We start from the raw sequence: 21,565 nt of genomic DNA on the forward strand, positions 1-21,565 counted from the left end.
GGATTTCAACACATCTGGAGATTCACAGGTTGCATACCCCTGATCTAGATATGTGCCAATGTTTCCAAATTATCTGGTAAACTAGATGACTGTTTGTTAAAAGGAGTAATCTTGTTAGTGGTTTCACTTTGTAATTTGTTAGTCTCCCTTTTTTCAATAAATCATAGCTGTTCTTGTTGTTTTAAACAAAAGAAAGGCTTTCCAAATCGAACACTCTGACCTGAGATTTGCCAGTAGATTTCACCTACTATCTTTTTTGTTTCAAAATCTGAACAATTTTGGCTTATTCGTAAGAATTCTTTAAACAGGATTTTGTGCATTACTTTTTTGTATAGTCTACACTATGATCGTGCATAGTAGCGTTTATAGCAGTGCATTTATGAAACAATTTGGTTTGCAAAGAGTTATTTTCAATATGTACATTTAATTTCAGAAATTCTCTTTCTAACTTGAGATAAAGGTTAATAAAATGTTACGTTTATTATTATTAAAATCTTCCATACATTGGTTCAAAGTATTGATGTGATCATTCCGATTTAAAAAGCTATTTATGAAATGTTTCCAGATTTGCATATGTTCAAGTTCATGATTAGGCTGATGCATGCCAGAAACGCCAGGGCAATATAGAGTACTTTGTGAGTTTTCCCATTCGTTTATTCGGTCAGGCATTTTGCTTATTGCCCTCTGGAAGTTTTAACATTCTAGGCTTCTTTTTACAATTGTACATATATTCAATTTGAGAAATATTGCCGAACTACATAAATATTTAACAGGTTTTTTATTTTTGTGTGGGTTGTAGTGAATTATAAACATTGACATGGGATGTATCAGTTTTTTGTTATGCTCTTAACTGGCGTTCTAACTGTAACAGTTATACATTTGGATTTATACATTTGACATCATATTTGGAGTCTGAATTTACTGCTTTTGTTGTTCAACAATTTAACCTGTACTAAATTGAACATAGAACTGTTTTCAGTTAGAAATATACAACACTCAAAGATTTTAAAAACTAAATATCTATGAATGATTTTTGCAATAGATTGGACTAATGACAAAATACTGAAAAGTGGCAAGTGGACAAATGATGGAAGACTTTGAGCATAAATAAATCTGGCTTCCACCTTGAACAGAGAAAAGGTCCTTGATTTTTATTAGGCATTGCAACTTTTTAGTAATCCCCTTCAAGAAGAATTATCCTACCACACCCAACCTTCAAGCTGCCCCAAACGAAGCACCACAAAGGCTTCCTCAAACACAGCCGCAGAAAACAGTGCCTCGAATAGTATTAGGGAAAACTCTTGAAAAGATGCAGGTGGGCTACTAGGTCAGAAAAACGTGGAAAATGGCAGAAAAGGACCGCTTTGTGGACCACGAGGTACTAATTAAAAACGGTAGAAGAGATTACAGTGCAGAATGCAGATTGAATCCTTACAAAAGAAATCCCATCTGAGTAAAAAAAATACATAGAACAAACATTAACAAATGAGAAGGCAATCCTAACTAAAGGATCACCCACAAACCATTGGCAGGACTATTGCCTTTTGGATAAAAATCAAGTCACAAAGAGGCAGAAGGGCACAACATCTACAGGAAACCCACCCCAAAAGGCAGAAAAGAACTCCACATAATTTGAATTCCAGGCATGATGATTTAAAGTTTACAAGAAAGCCATACAAAATAATCTCCCAGAACATTGCGTGATTCAGAACCAAAATGAATGATTTGGATTTGAAAGAAATGAGAGAAATGGATTAGATTTTTTTTTTTGCCTCCCCCAGGACCTTTGACTTCTGATTCATATGAATTGCAATGTCCCAAAACCATTACATTTTATCACAAGAATTCAAGTATTGAAGAAGTAGGAGAGGCCTGTAGAACAGTATCATGAAAGATTACATAAAAATATCCATTAGCACAATACAGGTACTTGAAAGAACTCCCAGCCAAAATGAAAAAAAAGGGTAGCATTCAATTTGTATGTGCAAATATGCAAAAACAAACTTTAAACATCACCTAACTACTTTGACTAATACAAATAAAATGATATTTCAGTGGCTCTGAAATCATGTGACTAATCCTGGTCAGAGACCTCAATGCAAATATAGGATCCTGGACGGAGAAAAGCCTAAGTACTCTTTCTAAAAAGGACAAACACTAAAGTCTATAGGACCTGATTCCAGCCATGCACACGGTTGCAAGTGAAGCAAACCAGGGTTCAACATTTTATAAGGGGGACATTGCATCGCTAACAGACCATTGCTTCATCACCCTCAAAGATTGGAACCTACATGAAGACGTGCACATTGAATGCAGAATAGAAAGCAACCAATCCCCAGTCATAATGAGAGCAATGAAAACACTGCAAAGACAAATAGATATACACTTCCTATTCATTGGCAAGGTGTCAATGGACCTCATTACAACTGTGCCGGTCCGGAAACACTGGTGCCGGTAAACTTAACAGCAGCAATGTTTCCGGACTGGCACAGTATGACTGCGGGGGCCGTCCTGCCCGCCAAGGTCAGACCTTGCCGGCGGAACAGCACCCATCCGCAGAGTTTCACGGAAGCACCAGCACTGTTATTAATGGTGACAGTGCTTCCATGGTCCCCCTTCCCATTGAGTCCTATTGTACTCAAATGGGATTGGGGATTAACAATTTACTGGCGCCTGACTCCCCATAACCCCGGGGCCATAAAGCCAGGCGCCAGTAAATATTGCAAGTCCGGCGGCAACCCGCTGGTAGCACCAGCAGGGTTATCGCCAGACTTGTAATGAGGGCCAATAACTTGAAGGTGATTTCTTCACTGTTGAATCCAGACACTACCCCTACAATACTCCTTTTCATCAGCAGGGAGGTTTAAGTACTTAATATCTTGTACCCTCCATCAAGGATAAAAGGGAACACTTGTTCGTCTTCCTAAAGAAGTACGAACATTACACAAATTACCATTTGAGGCCCCCTGTGTGCATACGGAATAGATGCACAAAAGTAACATTTATCCCGGGCCATCTTAGCTGTTGTCTTGAACCCAGGTCGAGGAAATTATCAAGCGCTTCAGGAAATCCCCAAACCTCTGGGTATAAGGAGAGGAACATCGCACGCCCCCCACGTTTCCCCTCCAAATGAGTTGAAAGATGTGTGTGATGAAAATATTCTCCACAGCTGTGAAAAGGGGGTGGGGAAACACTGCGCCCTGCTAGTAGGGGAATACCACTGAACAGGGAGCTTTTAAGTGGGTGGATTTCCTAGACCAAGGTACTAGGTTCCAAGGACCAGAGAGTAAACAAGTGGGGAATCAACCCAAAGTATGGTTCGGTGGGGGAGGGGTAGTGCGATGAATAGATGAACCAGCAAAACTTATAAGGCCAGAATCTGGGTCATCAGAAGAAGAACTCCTGCCCCTAAGACTGCTGGTAACTCCTTCTCTGGAAGTGATCTAGCCACTTTTGGTGTGGTCCTAAACCTTTCTTAAGCATGTGGCTGCCTTCTTAGAGTGGCAACGAGGTATTCCTATCCATGGAGTCCAAAGCCACTGTGCCTATTGTTGCCTTCCCCGTCATTTTCCCTCACCAGGGCTGCCAGAAATTCTGGTTTGTGCCCACAGCAGTAACAATCCCTCTAAATCCCCTCACCGATCCTAGGGATGTGTGTGGGAAGAATTTCTCAAAGGACGAAATTGGTTATCAAATGTGGAGAATTCTGGGAGGGGGCGCTGTTGCGTGGCAAGCAAGATGGCCGCTGCCTGAAAGGCTCCCGTAACGGCATTAATAGCCTGCTGAAAATCCTTCCTCAAATGGTCTTGCTCGACCTCCGGAGACTGCACACACCGGAATAAGACATCGGGGCATCAACAGAGCCAAGCTCCGTATCGGAGAGCTGAACGGAAAGATCGTCTTGCACGGCCTCTTGGTGGAGGCCGCTACGAGCCTGCCTGGTGGGGAGTGGAGCTGGGGCGGTCCTACCGCACTGACCGAGTTTGGAATCCTGTTCCCCTGTGGACCGGTGGGGCTTGCCCATATTGGCACTGTAGGCACCCTGTAGTGCTGCACGCAACACAATATTTCTCTGAAGAAACTTATCCCAGGCTCCTTGCCCCTCCGCACTGGTCTGAGGCTGCTACTGATCCAGCGGGTGGAGTCGGGGGACCCGCGGTCCACCCGCTGCACTACTTCACAGCACCAATAAACCTGAACTTCCCTATATACCAGAGGGGGCTGCCACAATGGAGAGTGGGGTGAGGTTCTGGCCCCTCGACGTGCCACCAGACCTGTCCGCGCTCCTCACAGAGCTGAGAGCCTGGAGTAGGCAGGGCTTCATCGGGTGGCGGACTGCACGCGACTTTGCAGGTCCTGCTCCACTCGAGCTACCGGAACAGAGGTGAGCTGGAACACCCGCGCCACCTGGGTGCACATCATCCATACTGCTGGGCTGCCCCTGCTTGACGGAGTGAGGAGCGCATGTTAATCACTACCATCCCGCACCACGGAGGTGGGCTTGCCCCACGCTGCTCCGGCTAGGCACTCCCTTCCAGGGTAACACGACCTGTACCCTGATCACTGGGGGACACGCCTGGCCCGGCTGGCTCGACGGGGAGCTGCGGTCTCCCCTTTCCGTGCACCCTCTCGCTGGAGATGGGGCGCCTGCTGCCCAACCCATCAGAACACCGTCTTGGAGGATTTGAGCACCGTTGGACCCCACAGGCACAGCGGGGGAGGTGGACGTTGCTGCTGTCCTTTCTTCACAACGCCACGTCTGGACTATGATCTGAGACACCCGATGGAGGCTCAGAGCGGTGCCCTGCCACTCCCATCAGGGTAAGACTCATAACGTGTACCGGTCCAGGAGCCATACCACTGTAACCCCTCTGAGTGGGGGCTGCTCCTCCTGTTCCTGGGTCCGGCCCACCCACACACGACCCCTGGGACGGCTGGACGGGGCCCGGGCCTGCCCGGCTGCATTCCCCATCGTAATTGCTGCATGCTCTGGACCTTAGGACAGCAGATATGCTGCAACTGGAACCCCCCACCAACAGTCGCCCCCCGTGGCGGAGCTACTCTCCATAACCTTATAAGGGAGGTGGGCTCCTGTGGATATCAGTCTGTATACCTGCCGCTCTTTCCACCCTCTAGGCGCGCACTGCGGACGGCTCTGCCGCGCACCTCCTTACCACTCTTCTCAGAAGCCAAACAACGTATTGGGGAAGGAGAGGACAAAGTGACCATTCTTCAGTGGGAAATGGAACTGCAACAAACTGTCAAGAAGGTGGTGGCCAAAAACAAGGACCTCGAAGGGTGCTCCAGGCGCAATAATGTGAGGATTGTTTGTGTCCCTGAATCTACTGCGATTGGCAACATGGAAAAGTTTGTGGATACTCTACTAGTTGAGATCCTGGATGGGCCCCCGCTTACTCCGATGTTCACGGTGGAAAGAGCTCATCGCTCGCTGGCCGCTAGACCTCCCCCAGGAGCCGCTGAACGACTGATCATTGCCAGAATATTCAATTACAGGGATTGGGATACTATTCTGCGAGCGGCCAGGGAAAAGGGGGAGCTGTGCTGGGGCTCGTCCACAATCTGATTATTCCCGAACTTCAGCCCAGGGGTGCAGGACCAACGTAAAACGTTTCAAGCAGTTAAAAATGATCTTCGCAGGAAAGGCATCAAGTGTACCCAGCCAAACTCTGTGTGCAGCATAATGGATCCGCTCTCTTCTTCACTATCCCAGAGGCCGCAGAGCGATTAGCTTCGAACCTTCCCAAATCAGGTGGCTCACCTAGTCACTCCCCGCAGCTCCTTGACTTGCCATAGCACCGACACCTCCATGTCCCTGTAAACTTGACTATTGTGTAGTTGCAATTCTGCAGTGCTCTGAGCTTGTGTTACCTATGGGAGCGTCATAGCTGCCTCTAGCACTCCACTGCCCGCAGCCACTGTGGGGTTATCTTGTTCTGGCCTGGTTGAGGGACTAGTTTTGAATTGGGGGGGAGGGATGGGAGCTGGTAAGTTAGCGTTTCTGGCGTGGGTGGGACTGGGGAGCGGGGTTCTGCGTTTTTTTGGCTGTTTATTATGTGTTTAATGGCTAAGGCTTTCCAGCCAGTTCAAGAGGACTGTTGCAATTCACAAGTGTAATATACACACCACCAGATCAAACACCCGAACACGTGTTTGTATATCTCCCAGAGCCGTTCGGTTACAGTTTCTGGTGTGGGAGGGAATGGGTAGGGCGGAAGCCAACGTTTTGGCCCGAATGTTTATTGGTTCTTGGTGTTAAGGCATTAAGGACACCTTTGACAAGCTGCAATGATACAACACAAACAGCTGCAAGGGATATCATAACGCATGGACCCAGTGCACACCACTTAGGGCTAATATCCACAACTCCACTGGGGACATGGCCAACTTGACACTGGGCTGGAAACCCGGGAAGACACTGACAATTCTCTCATGGAATGTACGGGGGCTTACCAACCCAAAGAAATAGCGACTAATAGCAAACTATAGTAGAAACCACGGGGCGAACATGCTGTGCCTCCAAGAAACCCATATGGCCCGGGGCACCCCCTGTCCCCAGGTTTCCTGGGTGGGGTATACAAAGGTATGACTCCTCCTTCACCTCGCACTCGAGAGGGGTAGCCATTTATATACACAGTTTGCTACAATATAGACTACATGAACAGGTCAAAGACGAGGGCGATTTATTATGCTGGCGGGAGAAATATTAGGGATTAAACTCCTGCTGGTAAATGTCTACGCGCCGAACACTGACTCTCCTGAGTTCTTCTACCAATGCGCCAGCCAAATACACAAATTCCCAGGTTATGAGATAATATGGGCAGGTGACTTTAACCTCACCCTTACACTAGACCTAGACAGATCGCCAACAACACAACTGACCCTCCCACAGGCGGTCAAAGCATGGACCACCATTTCTCAATATCACGACCTAATCAATGTATGGCGGAGCAAACACACAGACACGAGGGAATACACTTTCTTTTTGAGCGTACACGGCAGTGCATCCAGAATTGATTATATAATGGCCACCACTCCCATACTAGGGACAGTCCCTGAGACATCCATCCTCCCCCGGACATTGTCTGACCATTCACCGGTAATGGCCCATTTTGAGGTTACCATGAATCCCCCTGGCCCACTTCTATGGCAATTCAGAGCCACTGCCCGCCAGGAGGTGGCATTCCGCTCCGAGATTGAGCAAGCTATCGTGACCACCTTCCAAGCAAATCAAGGGTCGGTCCCTAACCACGGAACGATATGGGAAGCCTTCAAGGTTTACGTAAGGGGTGGTTGTATCTCAAAAGAAGGGGGAGTCTTAAAGGCCATATGCCGAACCATGGGAGGGCTGGAAATCAAAATCCGGGAGGGGGAGAACAGGCAGGGATTACTTGACAAGCCTGAGCTACGCTGTATACTGCAAGCTCAAAGGGAAGAACTCCTACAACTGGCTAACAGTGAAGAAAAGTTCATTGGGAACCCAATAATGGCAGTGAGGCATGGGCAGGGGGACAGACCGAGTAAAACGCTGGCATGGGCCATTCGGAAGGAACGCTCGGCCACTGATATAACAGAAATTGAAGGGCCATACGGGACACTTGTTAAGGATTCACAGGGGGATCAATAGCGCATTCAGGGAGTATTATGAATGGCTATAAACATCTCGCTCCACTCCTGGGCACGATGAACTAATGCGATATCTAGATGAGGTAGCCGTAGGCTGGCTGGACCAGGACCATAGGCAACGCTCTCAATGATACCATTACCGAAGAAGAAATACGAAATGCAATTAAGGCCCTGCCTAGTGGGAAGGCCCCCGGAATGGACGGCAGAATTCTGTAAGGCATATGTTGATCTGGTGATCCCTCATCTGATGGCCATGTATGACGGCGCCTTGCCAGTGGCCCTCTGCCAGATTCTACCAGATCCGCCCTAGTGACGGTTAGCAGAAATACTCACAAATCAAATTCTTCCCCACATGCCAGCACTGGTCCTCCCCGACCAAGCTGGCTTTATCCCGGGCAGATCCACTCAACACAATCTTAGGTGCTTATTTACCCTTACACACAGTATAAGCCCTGAGACACCAATGGCGGTCGCTGCCGAAAAGGCCTTCGACTCCGTTGAGTGTCCCTTTCTATTCAAAGTACTCCATCGCTCCTGGTTTGGGCTTCTCTACATCAGCTGGGTCAGACTATTATATACAGCTCTGCGAGCAGCTATACATACAAATGGGTCGATTTCGACGTACATTTAGCCAATACGTGGCACTCACCAGGGATGACCCTTCTCCCGGTCCTCTTTGCTGATGGAGCCCTTGGCATGCCACATCTGGGAGATACATGCACACCGCGGGTTCTGCATTCAAACACATCTCTGCACTATATCCTTGTAAGGCGATGACATCCTTCTATATATCAAACACCCTCAGCAAAATTTGACCCCCTTGACGCAGGAGGTGGTTAGATTTGGAGAACACTCTGGGCTCAGGATCAATTGGGACAAGTCTGAAATTCTTCCCTTAACCCCGGAGGTGCAACAAACAGATGTATGCGATAAGTTTCGGTGGTGCCCATAAGGGATACGTTATCTTGGCATCATAGTTTCCACGACACGGACTATACAAAGTCAACATATCACCCCCTTAGAGACAATAGAGCATAAAGTAGAGACATGGATATGACTTCCAATTACATAGGTGGCTTGCATAGCCCTGGCCAAAATGATAATACTCCCCAAACTATTTTAAATTTTTAATAATGTACCAGCATGGCCACCTCTGAGCTACTGGAACCGAATATGCAGCATGATGACCAGGCTGGTATGGGCAGGTGAACAGCCTAGGGAATATCCCTCGATACATTAGCACGATCTTATGAGTTTGGAGGGCTGGAATATCCCGACATGTACATATATTACCTGGCAGGTGCAGTACATTGCTGGTTGGAACTCCCCATGGTCTGACTCACCGCATTCCCTGCTAGCGAGAGCTGTCACTGCTCGGATGCACTGATGGGCATGCTTTGGGGCGACAGCCTGTGAATGAGTGCATCAAAAATTGGAGACTACCCCCTCCTACTTACCCGATCTACCACTTTACAACATAACCGGGATCCCACTTAAGCACAAAAGATCATTCAGAGAACACTTCCAAATCTTGGATGCCCAGTCTATAGGAGACCTAGTGCATGATGGGAGATTCATACAATGGGAGGAGCTCCGCACAAGCGGAGCACATAACGCAGTGACGCTGCTACACTACTACAGACTACGTAGTATTCTTAAAAATAAGTGGCCTGACTTCCCACAAGCCCCTACACCTCAGCCTGCACAATGTTACATAGTCAACCCCTTTTCGTCAGGGAAATTGGTATCCACCATCTATAAGCTGATCAGGGCTGGGAAAGGGGCGAGAAATAACACCTACAAAACTAAATGGGGAATGTGCCTGGGCACAAATTTAAGTGAGGACCAATGGAAACGTATCTGTATGCAAACACGCCATATATCCATAAACTGTAGGTGCAGATGAATCCATTACAAATTTGTTAATCAAGTATATCATTCCCCATTCACCCTAAATAGGTACTTTCCGGGAAGACCCCCCACTTGCAGGAGATGTGGCGCAGTGCCAGCTGATTTGTATCATGTTGCATGGTGCTGCCCCTGCATTAGGCCTAACTGGGCTGCCATAGGAGAGGCATTGACCGAAATGCTACCTCCTACGAGGGACCGTACACCTGAACTATGGCTATTGGCCCTAATTGAAGGAGGAACCCACACTGGGAAAGATACTGGGCATGGCCACAGCAGTGGCTAGGTACCTAGTGGCAAGAACATGGGGCCGGCCTAACCCCCCCACTTTTTCGAGATGGCTAGACAATATGGGGCTGTGCGAACAAAGAGAGACCAGATATGCTGCAACACTACCAGCCTCCAACCGCCCATTCGATTATTGGCCCCCCTTTAGAGAATATTTACTCGACATTACCCAGAGGACACAGTCCCCAGAATCAACTCCAGGTCGATGACTGATACCTAGCGAGACCCGCCAGCAAGGACAACCCCAATGGAACAACATAGTTAGCATCTCCAAATGCTTATCGAGAGGTGTCTACAAACATAAATGTAATATGTAATTGTTGTTGGTCTCCTTTTTTCTACTGCAGCATTGTGAGAGTCGACGAGGGCGTGTGGGGGGATGGGGATGGATTGCCTGGTTTTCACTTGTAATTGTTGAAGGTAAAACAATACAGAAAGTTTTTTATTTTTTATTTTAATGTGGAGAATTCTTAAGAATGGGAGCATGTACAACGGATGTTGATTCCCAGGAGCATTCAGGCAGGACATAACCTTTCCAATCAAGCAAAGATTTTAACTGACCCCTACATAGCCTAGAGTCCAATGTTGACTGAAATTTCAGTTCTGAGGGTCCATTAAACATGAGGCGAAACATGGATTATGGGATACATACAGAAGGCACCAGGAAGCTTTTATCTAACCGTCACAGAATTAATAATACCCCAAATCACAAAAGGCATCCCAAAATGGGAGCCAGCTTTGGGTGGCTCCTTAGTTTAAGATCCTAGATGACAGTCACAACTGATTTACCTCACCCCGCTCCCCCTTTACACAACAACCCTCACTGGATATTAAGGTTGCAGCAAATGCCATCATACAAAGATTTAGCTTTGTGGAAGTGTATGCTAATGTCTTTATGGCTATTTCCGCAAATGTTTCAGATGATCCTGGAATACTGGGACTTGTGCTGGTTTATCTGACAATGGAATCCTTTTTGTGAAAACCCAACATTTACAAACAAAAGATTAATTTTGGTGGAGCCTGTTAAGGCTGACTGTCCATCACAGGGACTACTGAGCAGAGAGGCCTCTCAAAGGCAGAGCAGCCTTTACCTGGGTCTTCTCAGCCTTTGCTGCACTCTACTTGCTTCTTTGGAGAACCCACATGAACTGTGCCAGCGGCCAGACACCTACTTGGACCTCCTTGATGGCTGTTCTCTTATACTCCTACCCTAGCAAAGACATGGGAAGCTTTCCAGCAGCATACAGAATAAGATGTATATATGCCTATATATATTTCTGTGCCCTGCCCGCCCCCTTTCCTCCATACATATGGGATATTCAGTTAGCGACGGGACCGGAGTATGATGCAGAGCAGTAGTATTATAAATGCAAATTATTATTATTGATCTGAAAACAATAGGTGCCCGGGTGCATGCAGGGGCTCATCCCAGCTTCCCCGCCCTTGCACATGCCCCAAGGCCCAGCTGTTAGTCCTTTTCTCTGCGCAGATGAGGAGTGACCCTCTCATTTCCATATTTCTTTTTTATTTCTCCCTCACTTTGTTTATGCTGTATACTCCTGGGTTTAAGAGGTGTGTCTCGCGTGAGGGGCTTTTGCCCTGAGAGAACCATACTCTCTTTGCCTTGCGTGTCTCAGCCAGACCATATCTGGGCCAAAAGCACATTGTCCGACCCTCTGACCCCCACCCCCTCACTCTACATTAAGTCATGTGCAGCCTACTACGCTGGGCAGAGGTTTTCGAGGTGCCTCCTAAGGAGGCATTTAAGAAGCTCATTACAAGAAAGGTAAGCAAAAAAACATGTCCTTGCATGCCTCACAGAGAGGGCACACGTTTGGCTTCTGTCCTCGAGTTGGGTGCGTGTCGACTCAGCTGTCTGCTGCAGAATCTTCATCATGATAAATAATGTTAACTCAGGTTTTAAAGCTGAATGGGCCCTCCATGCCCAATTCTGGGGTATGCTCTGAGGCCCCACTTCCACGGGCAAATTCCGGCTGAAAGGTTGAGGTGCGAGACGTTGATGCGTCAACACTAGTCTCCCGGAAGCCTTACAGGCTCAATGCTTGAGGATTCAGCCCTCGGCCCATATAGAGGCCGTACAGGCTCATCAGCTTGGTAGCAATTAACTGTTATTCATTGCTCCACGGTTTCCATGCTGAGTACTAGAAACATACCTTCCCTGACATAGGTTTGAGTCCCATAGTGTACACACATCATAGACATGGTGACAAAATGGTGGACAGACACAATGATAAGGGTGGTAAGACGTCTAAGTCGTAGAATGCAAGGAAGAAACAGCCATCAGCACCTCTAAGGGAAGACCTGATGGAAGAGCCTTCCATCTTTCATTCGAAGAAGTCTTTACAACACAAGACTCCGGTCAGGAGGTGTCACTTAAGTCCCTTCCGAACTAGTCGCAAGCCATTGGTGCAATGGTTGTCTCTCACCAAGCCCTTACTTGTACTTCAGTATGCCTCAGGTACCATGTACCACAGGCTACAAGATCTGCCTCATGCTTATAGACCTAGTTCTTATAAGGGGTAATCTTGGCCATCTGGACCCAGTCCCAGTACCTCCCAGTAGTGCGTGCCTCGGCAAGAGAACGTGTTGAACAAATTCAAACCTTTTTATGATAGCTCCAGTAATGCAGAGTGCATTATGGAGGTGATACCAAATCCTCATAAAATGCCAAAACCTGGAATACTACCCAACACCACCTGCAGTTTCCACGGCAGCTCCTGTCATCACGGTGCCTGTCTCTATCCGACCACACATTTATTTTTCTCCGACATGGCACCCGAGGCCTCAGTCAACTGACACCTAGTGAATCTCATTTGCTAGCAGTTCCACCACCAGCTCCTCCCACCCACCAACCTGCTATCCCTGAATATCCCTGAATATGGACAGGGGTGGTGGTGATTAGGAAGATACTCCTTTATGGTATAAAAGCTTTCAATGAATGCCTTTTTGTAATCGTGAGTTCTTGGGTCTAGATGTTCTTCCATTTGTGGAAAAAGGATTGTTAGCAGTGGTCCTTGCCTCCGGGCAAGAGGAAAAGGGTGTCCTTTCCAGTGAGAGGTCCTCCTGGAGCCTAGGAAAATGTGTTATCAGGTAATAAAAAAAGGGGCAGACTATAGCCTTTGAGGCTTCCAGGCCAGATCGCTCCACTTTCTCCGAAACAATGAAGAATCAAAGACAATAGGTGATTCTTTCCATTCCCCTCAGCTGCCACTGACAAACATAAAACTGGGACACACCTCGCCATTGGTAGTTGAGTGGCTTCAGTTATACTTGAGAGGGAGGCACTCGCACAAGGTCTTTTGACCCTCTTAGTTGTCAGCCGATATTTCTACCACCTTCTAACTTTCATCCTTCTTCCACCCCAGCCTATCTCCCCAAACAACTTTCATTAAATCTTTTTGCGAAGAGTCGGAAGTGTTTTCTCTATAAGCAATTAAGAGTGTGATTGCAGCTGAGAGGCAACAGGGTTTCTTTTTCAGGTTTTAGGCATTTTGAACTTGATATGCTGCAACAAGCAGGCAGACAAGGTGCAGGCTATTAAATATCACAGGGTGCAGAGCCTGATATGTTCCTATGTCCTCCTTTTACCAGATTGAGTATGATATAAATTCAAGAGCATCTTCTGCCCTCTTTGAATCAAGAGAGCCAACTGGAATCGGACCAGATTTCTGTTCGGCGTCAAAAAAAAGCCTATTTGAGATGATGGTTGCTGTTTCAGAATTTGAATTCGGGAACCACCTTTAGCAGGAGGATCCTTGTATTTCTAATGCTACTGACTTCTCTTCCATTCACTGAGGGCCACTATGGGATCATTGCAGTTTCAATAATCCTCTGACACTAGAGGACCTGCACATAAACAAATTGGAACTGAAGGTCATTTTTTTGTCATCGCCAGTACTTTTCAAGACAGAAAATCACAGCTATTTTTGTGCAGACTATGCAAGCGGGCTCAATAATTTTATTATTATTACTTTATTTGTTTAGTTTTATTAAAAAAACTTTACAAATGAGCATAACTTTTACATATACTACACAATTTTAGATGGTTAAAAATTACACACATTATCTCATCTCATTTCTTCAAATCACACCAGTTGTAGCTCACATCTCAAATAATTACAAATTAATAGTCCTAACAGTACTTAATAATAATTTAACAATGTATCAGTATAGTATATTCTTCTAAGTCTTACAATTTATGTAAAAGCTTTCCATCCATATTAAATCCATATTAAACAATCCATATTAAACAGTCCATGTTAAAACAATAAAACGGTCGACAATAAAACCATGGTAGTTCCTTCTTACTTCTCATATTAATATTTTGTGGGTTATATCCCTAATCTATATGATTGGGGGATAATCTTTTTAATTTTTGAACACAATTGATGCAAGGCTATATGGACCCTTTGACTCTCTGTATTCAAGCAGTATTTCCAAAAATCTTCACTCTTGATAGCCTCATATTTGTGTGCAAATGGTCCTAAAATATTCATATCCTCGACTCCCAGGACCAAACATTCTGTGATAATGTCGGGGAGTCTCAAGCATACCTTGTTTTTTTACAGATATGACAGTATCTTTCTTCATGTGTCAACTTTAACTGAGCACCACATAGCGCAAACACAGGTAGTTGGTTAATACGTAATCTTAGTCTGAAAAACCGGACTGCAGGATTTGGACATTGTCTTATACATTTTTGTGGCTTCAGATATTTGTGTATCACTCCTGCAACATAGATATAACTGCGGAGTGTTTCTAGATTTATGTAATTGTTAGCCCAGTACCAAATTTTTATTTTCTTTGTGAACACCCATCTCAATGTTTCCTAGGGCGTCTTTCTTACATAATCGGGATGCCATCCCATGGACTTAAATAGCTGATCAGCCAGTCTTTCAAAGCTGTCATTACTAACCATATTGTTTTCTAATAATCGTAGTAATTGACATTGTGGGGTAGAATGAATTTTTAAATGCAGAAGCCCACACTTCTTAAGAAGTTCACCTTTCAAAGACATCAACCCCAGTCCTAAACGTATGTTTTGATTACAAATGGAGTATCTACACTGTCTAAGCCATTTTTTTTAAAACTTTTATTTATTCGTTTTTCAAGAAGAGAGAAACAAAGATCAATGAACATAAACAGTAACATACTTTTAAACTACGACCCATCCCTCCCACCCTCCCCCCCCCGTGGTGCAGCACCCAAGAGTCACTTCTCATTCCCTTCACCCCCGGGCCTCCATCGGATCGTATATGTCCAGTAATTTTAGTCTCTGTGGACACCATTGGGCTCTAAAGTCTCCTTTTAAGAATTCCAGGGTCACCCCCCAGTCCGCGTAAAAGGAGCCCAATTTATCCTCTGCAGCATAGGAGGCCCACTCCAACGAGACTATATCCCATAACTTTCTCAGCCACTCCTGCTCTGTCGGGATCGCAGCCCCCTTCCACCTCTGCACAATGAGAGAAAGAGCTGCCAGTAAGAATATCACCCTAGCTTTGCTGCAGCCTCGTCCGGTCTCCTCTACCCCCACACCCTCCTCCCTCCCAGTCTTCCCCAGCAATATCTCGAGGGGGCCTCCACCCAATGCCTGAGCGATGGCTGTCTTAAGATCATCCCAGAAGGGCTGTATAACAGGGCAGTCCCACCAGATATGTGTAGCTGTGCCCCTCTCCGCACATCCCCTCCAGCATTCTCCTGAAACGGCGGAGTTCATTGCATGTAGGCGGGCGGGAGTGTAGTGCCAACCCACCAAGCATTTGTACCACAGCTCCGCTAGCTTGGGTATCCGTGCCCATAATCTCTCCCAGTCTGCCTGCTCCATGCTGACCCCTGTGCTATTCTCCCACTTAGTCATGTAGGTCCACTTGATACTTGGGTTACCCCTCTCCAGTTGTCTGTATAGGTCCGAGACTAGTCCTTTTGTGCCCTCGTGAGTTGCTAAGAACCTTTCAAAGTGGGTCAGATCTCTGCCTAACAGCCGGAGACATCACCCAGTGGCGAATTTGAAAGTATCGGTGCGTCTCTCTTTCTCCCACACCAAATTCATTTTTACATTCCTCGAACAATTTCACTCTCTCACCACTGAACATGTCCCTCAGTGTCCTGCAACCCCCCTCCTCCCAAGCCAGAAACGCTCCCTTTTTCATCCCTGGGGTAAAATCCCCGTTCCGGAAGATAGGGGTGAGCGGAGAAGGAAAATACGAGATCCCCCCTTTTAGCACAGACCGATCCCAGCAGTCAACCACATTTTTCGTGATGTCGCTCAAGTAAATGTGTGAGGGGCCTAGCCGTCGCGGGAGCCAGAGAACCTCTCCCAGATGATGCCTCGCCACCGCCCTGTCCATCCTCACCCAGTGTTTTAAGTACTCTTTCGAAAACCATTCCCTAATTATCCTGAGCTGTGCTGCATCGTGATATCGGCGGAAATCGGGGAAGGCCAAACCCCCTCTATCTCTGGAGGCAGTGAGCAGCTGCCTGGATATACAAGCTTTCCTCCCCCCCCCCCCATACGAAGCCCCGTACCAATCTATCCAGCCTCTTAAAGAACGTTTCAGGCACCCTCAGTGGGATGGCTTGGAAAAGGTAGAGGACCCGGGGAAGTACAACCAACCTGAGCACTGCCCCCCGGCCCAGCCAGGAGATCAGAAGGGTCCCCCATCTCCGCAGGTCTTTCTGGATTGCTAAAAGCAGGGGGTCATAATTCGCTCCAATCCAGCCAGCCAGTGAGGGGGTGATCCTAACTCCCAAGTACCGCAACCCTGAGGGGCTCCACCTGAAGGGGGACAGGTCCCTTACCACCCACGCCTCCTCCTCCCGCAGGGAAAGATTCATAAGTTCCGATTTCTGGAAATCGACCCGCAGGCCTGATGCCTCCCCGAAGGAGGATAATAGTGCTATGCAAGCTGGGAGGGATTCTCTAGGGTTAGTAAGTGTAAGCAACATGTCATCTGCGAAGGCCGCGATTTTATGTTGTTCCCCACCAAAAGGGATCCCCTCGATCTCCGTTGTCTGGCGGATCGCCAGTAGGAGGGGTTCCAGATAGATAGCAAACAGCAATGGGGAGAGGGGGCACCCCTGTTTCGTCCCCCTCTGAAGCCTAAAAGGTCTAGACACCTCTCTGTTAACCAGAATGCATGAAATGGGATTTTTATAATTAGCGGCGACCAGGTTGATAAAGCCCTCACCAAATCCCATCTTCTCCATCACCCGGAACAGGAAGGCCCACTCAACCCGGTCGAACGCCTTCTCGGCGTCAAGCGCCAGAAGGATCGCCGGGGTACCTGTTTTGCGGGATTTCTCAACAAGATGCGCCACCCTTCTGATATTATCCGCCGTTTGCCGTCCCATAACAAACCCCGACTGATCCTGATGGATCAGAGTTGGAAGATGGTTTTCCAGGCGCCGTGCCAAAACCTTAGTGAAAATATTTGCTTCGGTGTTAATAAGAGCAATAGGGCGCTACGAGGTACAGTCCTCCGGGTCTTTTCCTGCCTTATGAATAAGGGTGATCTTAGCTTCCTCCATCGTCCGGGATATGCCGCCCTCCTTATTAAACGCATTAAACAGCTGCATCACGTGTGGGACCAGGAGGTGAGAAAACTTTTTATAAAAAGAAGCAGGATAGCCGTCAGGGCCCGGTGCCTTATCACGAGGAAGAGCGGCAATAACAGCCCTCACCTCGTCTTCCGCGATGGGGCGGCCCAGCTCCTCTGCCACTTCCCTGGATACCTGCGGGAGAGGCAGGCCCTCCAAATATTCCCCCTCTAGACGAGGGGGTGGACCCTGGGAGGAGTACAAGGCCTCATAGAATTCCACAAATCTCTCCCTTATCTCATCATTCCCGGTAAGACGCCCACCACCCTGATCTTTCAGTGCGGTAATGGCCCTCCGATCCCTTTGTCCCCTCAACAGACGAGCCAGCAGGGTGCCCGCTTTATTGGCCTTAGCGTAAAATGTTTGTCTTGTTCTGAGCATAGCTTCTTCCGCCCTCTTATTCTCCAGGATCCCCAATTGGCCCTCCGCCAGCCTATATGCCTTGAAGGCTCTCCTCGTGGGAGTGATCCGAAGTTGGGCTCTGGCGACCTCCACCTCCCCCTCCAGTTGGGCCTCCAAACCCCTGAGCCGCTTATTCCTTTCTGCCTGTAGGGCGATAAGATCCCCCCTAAGAGTCGCCTTAAAGGCGTCCCACCTCGTACCCAAGCTCGTATCGGAGGGGGGATTGTTCCGGAAAAATCCTTGAATCCTAACTTCTAGCTCACCGCAAATCACGGGGTCTCTCAAAAGCCCGTTCGGAAATCTCCAGCTCCACAACCCTGGCCTACGTCTCCCCAGCTTAAGGACCATCTCTACGACCCTGTGATCCGCCACCCCCAGGGGCCCCACCTCCACCGCCTTCAACGCCCCCACCAGACTGGCCGATACCCAAATGTAATCAATTAGGGATTGTGTCCTATATACATCAGACAGGAACGTGAAGCCCTCCTCCCTCCCCCGCAGCGACCGCCAGACATCCCGGAGGCCAGCCCCTTCCATCTCTCCCTCAACTGGGAGGAGGCCACTGCCCCTCCCCCCCGTCTCCACTCCTGGAACGATCCCCAACTCTGTCCCAAGCAATGTTGAAATCCCCCAACAACACCACCTGGCCCCTAGCGAAATTCTCAATAATGTTTAAGAGCTCCCGTAAAAACTGGTCCTGACCCACGTTAGGCGCATATATGGACCCAATAGTGTAGCATGAACCCAATATGGTCCCCTTAACCAACACGAACCTCCCATCACTATCCCTAAGAGCTTCCTGGAACTGAAAGTCCGTGCCTCTGCCGAAGGCGATGGCCACCCCCCCCTTTTTCGTGGGGCCTGACGTAAAGTAAATCTGGGGAAAGCCCTTAAGTCGCGGCCGGGCTTGATCTCGTTTCCTCAGGTGGGTCTCCTGAAGGGCTAACACGTCCGGCTTATGGGATCTAACAAAATGCTCCAGCTTTGTACGCTTAAGAGGGGAATTGAGCCCCCTCACATTATGAGTTTGCCACTTGAAGGAAACAACTGGACATCACGACGTGCCCGCCGTAGCTTGCACGGGAGAATGCAAAAAAAGGAAAAACAAAGGGAGACTTCCCTCCTGCATTCTATTTGTGGGGCCTCGCCCCCAATCACACTTCCGTTGGTGCGGCTCTGTAAATGCCAGGCTCGTAGTGTGATTCTTCCATGATAAGTGCTGCAGATACCCTCCTCCCTCCCTCCCTCCCCCCTCAACACGCCACCCTTCCCCGGTCCCACAACTAAAACCCCTCCCCAGCCCTCCCCACAGCCTACCCAACCCCAACTCGGGAGGCCTCCCGCATGTCCCCTCCCCATCCCCCGGACTCTCTCGTCCTTGCGTGATCCAAGAAGTGCATCCCCGCCCCCTCCCCTCTTCCAATCATAGCCAACTTCCCACCACCCCCTTTTTACATCCTCCTCCCCACCGCGTCAACCACATCCACTGTATCAACTGGAAGTCCCCCGGTCTGGGGACACCCCTCATCTACCCCCCTCCCGAGCGGGCTCCACTCCCCCCTCCTGCGGACGCTTCCACGCCGACTTCTTCTTTACGTTGGGGCCCACTGTGGACCACACCCACGGCCTCGCCCCATCCCCCGGAGCGGGCCGATCGCTCTCGGCGTCCCCCCCGGAGACTCCAAGATCCAGGTGAATGATGTTCGCCGCTTCCTCTACACTGGTGGCCCTTCTTTGGGCGCCCTCCCATTCGAACACTAACCCAAACGGGAAGGTCCACTTATATTTGACATTCTTTCTTGAGAGTTCTTTCAGCACTGGGCGCATCGCCCTCCTCTTCACCAAAGTACTGTTAGCCAAGTCCTGATACAAGGAGATCTCCTGGCCCTTGTAGTGCAGTGGTTCGAGAGACCTTGCCGCCCGTAGAACCGCCTCTTCTTGGGCATACCGTGAGAATGCTGCCAGCACATCACGCGGCCTGGGGCCCGGGCCGCGGGGAGGTCGGCCCACCCTGTGTACTCTGTCCAACTCTATAGCCGCGGGGTCTTCTCCTCCCAGCAGGCCCATTAAAAAGTCTTTGCACCTCTCCCTTCAGCTCCCCATCTGTTACGGACTCCGGGAGCAGTTTTACCCTTATATTGACCCGTCTCGACCTGTTTTCCAAGTCCTCCAGTTGGATTTCTAGGTTGCGGGTCGCTAGGTCCAGGCGATCAATCGCTTCCCCGTTGGCCGTACCGTCCTTTCCCAATTCCTGAAGGCCTCTTTCCAGTATATCGGTTCTCTCCCCTAACTGAGCCACCTCCTGCTTCAGATCCCCGAGGGCCATATTTAGGTCCGACCTCAACAGCTGAAACTGGTCCTGGAAGGCTTTGGCTAGAGTTTCTCCTAGGGCTTGCATCTCACCCCTGAGATCCATCCTGGTCAGGGGCTCCCGGTCCTCCGCCTCTCCGGGTACTTTAGGGGGCTTGAGGCGCTCGGTGTCCCCCCCGCCGTCGCCCCTAGCTTCCATTGCTGCAGACCACAATGAGGGGAGGGTGCTCAGGGGGTCCCCCTCTCCCAAACCGGTGCGCGGCGCCCTGCCCCTGGACTTTGCGGGCATCAGGTCTCACCCAGGGAGCGCCCCTCAATTCGACCACAACACCTTTACTGGTCGCCACCTGGGGCCGCCCACCGGCTCCAATTCCGCAGTAAGGAGGGGCGACCGCCCGCGAAAATAAGGGCGGGGGGCCCCACCCCCCCAGCAAGCACCGCTCCCACCAACCCTCTCGAATGGGGGGCGGGGGGCAGAGGACCGGCCAATGAGTGACTACTCCCCGGGGTCCCCCAACACCAGCCTCGGGGACCAAGCCTCCACTCTGTGGGTCCGGTCAACTAGGGGGGAGGAGGGCCTCCCCCGCTTCAACTCTCCATCCCCGGGAGGGGCCGCCCGCTCCTCGCCTCTCCGCCGACGATCAGGAGGCCCCCAACTCTCCTCCAGGGGCCTCCCCACAGGCGGATCCCCAACGGCACCCGCTGCTCCTACTCCAGATGAGGGACGCTTCTCCCGCACGACTGCGCGAGGCCTCTCCAGAAGTCCCGGTCCTCTCCCTCAGGGAGATGACCTCCCCCGCCTCGTACCGCCGGCGGCGGGTGCGTCCCTATCTTCAGGGCTCCCCTCCTCCACAACAGCCTCTTTACGCGGGTCGACGCCCCCGTCCGCCGTTCGCCCGTACAGGCCTCCTCTGCTCCTCCCCCGCGGCCGCCCGAATTCCTGGGGACTGCAGCTCCGCGCCCGCAGCCGGCTCGCGCGGGCCCTCTCAGCCGCCGCCGCCTGCCGAAATCACAGGATCCACATCACCTGCCGCGTTGATCCGCCGTGCCGCCGGTTCTCCAGAGCCCCGTACGTCTTCTGACACCGCGCGGGACCCCCAGGGGGTGGTGGATCCCTTAGAAAAGGCCTCGGGGTGTGGGAGCTGCCGTCGGCGCGTCTAGTCGCTGCCGGCGGCCATCTTGAATCCTTCGTCTAAGCCATTTTTTGATAATTTCTTCTGATTATTTTGTTTTGATTAACTATCTCAGCCAAACTCAATCCTAATCTATGTAACTTCCGCAAATCTTTGTGCATTACTGGTTTTACATCATGAATAGTTCTATCGTCATTATAAGGCTTTTTATTATCGCTCGCCTGCTTAGTGATAGTCATAGTGCCAGTCTTTCTGGTCATTTT

Source organism: Ambystoma mexicanum, chromosome 6p, assembly GCF_040938575.1.
Source record: "Ambystoma mexicanum isolate Mex_15411 chromosome 6p, UKY_AmexF1_1, whole genome shotgun sequence".
Classification (NCBI taxonomy): Eukaryota; Metazoa; Chordata; class Amphibia; order Caudata; family Ambystomatidae; genus Ambystoma; species Ambystoma mexicanum.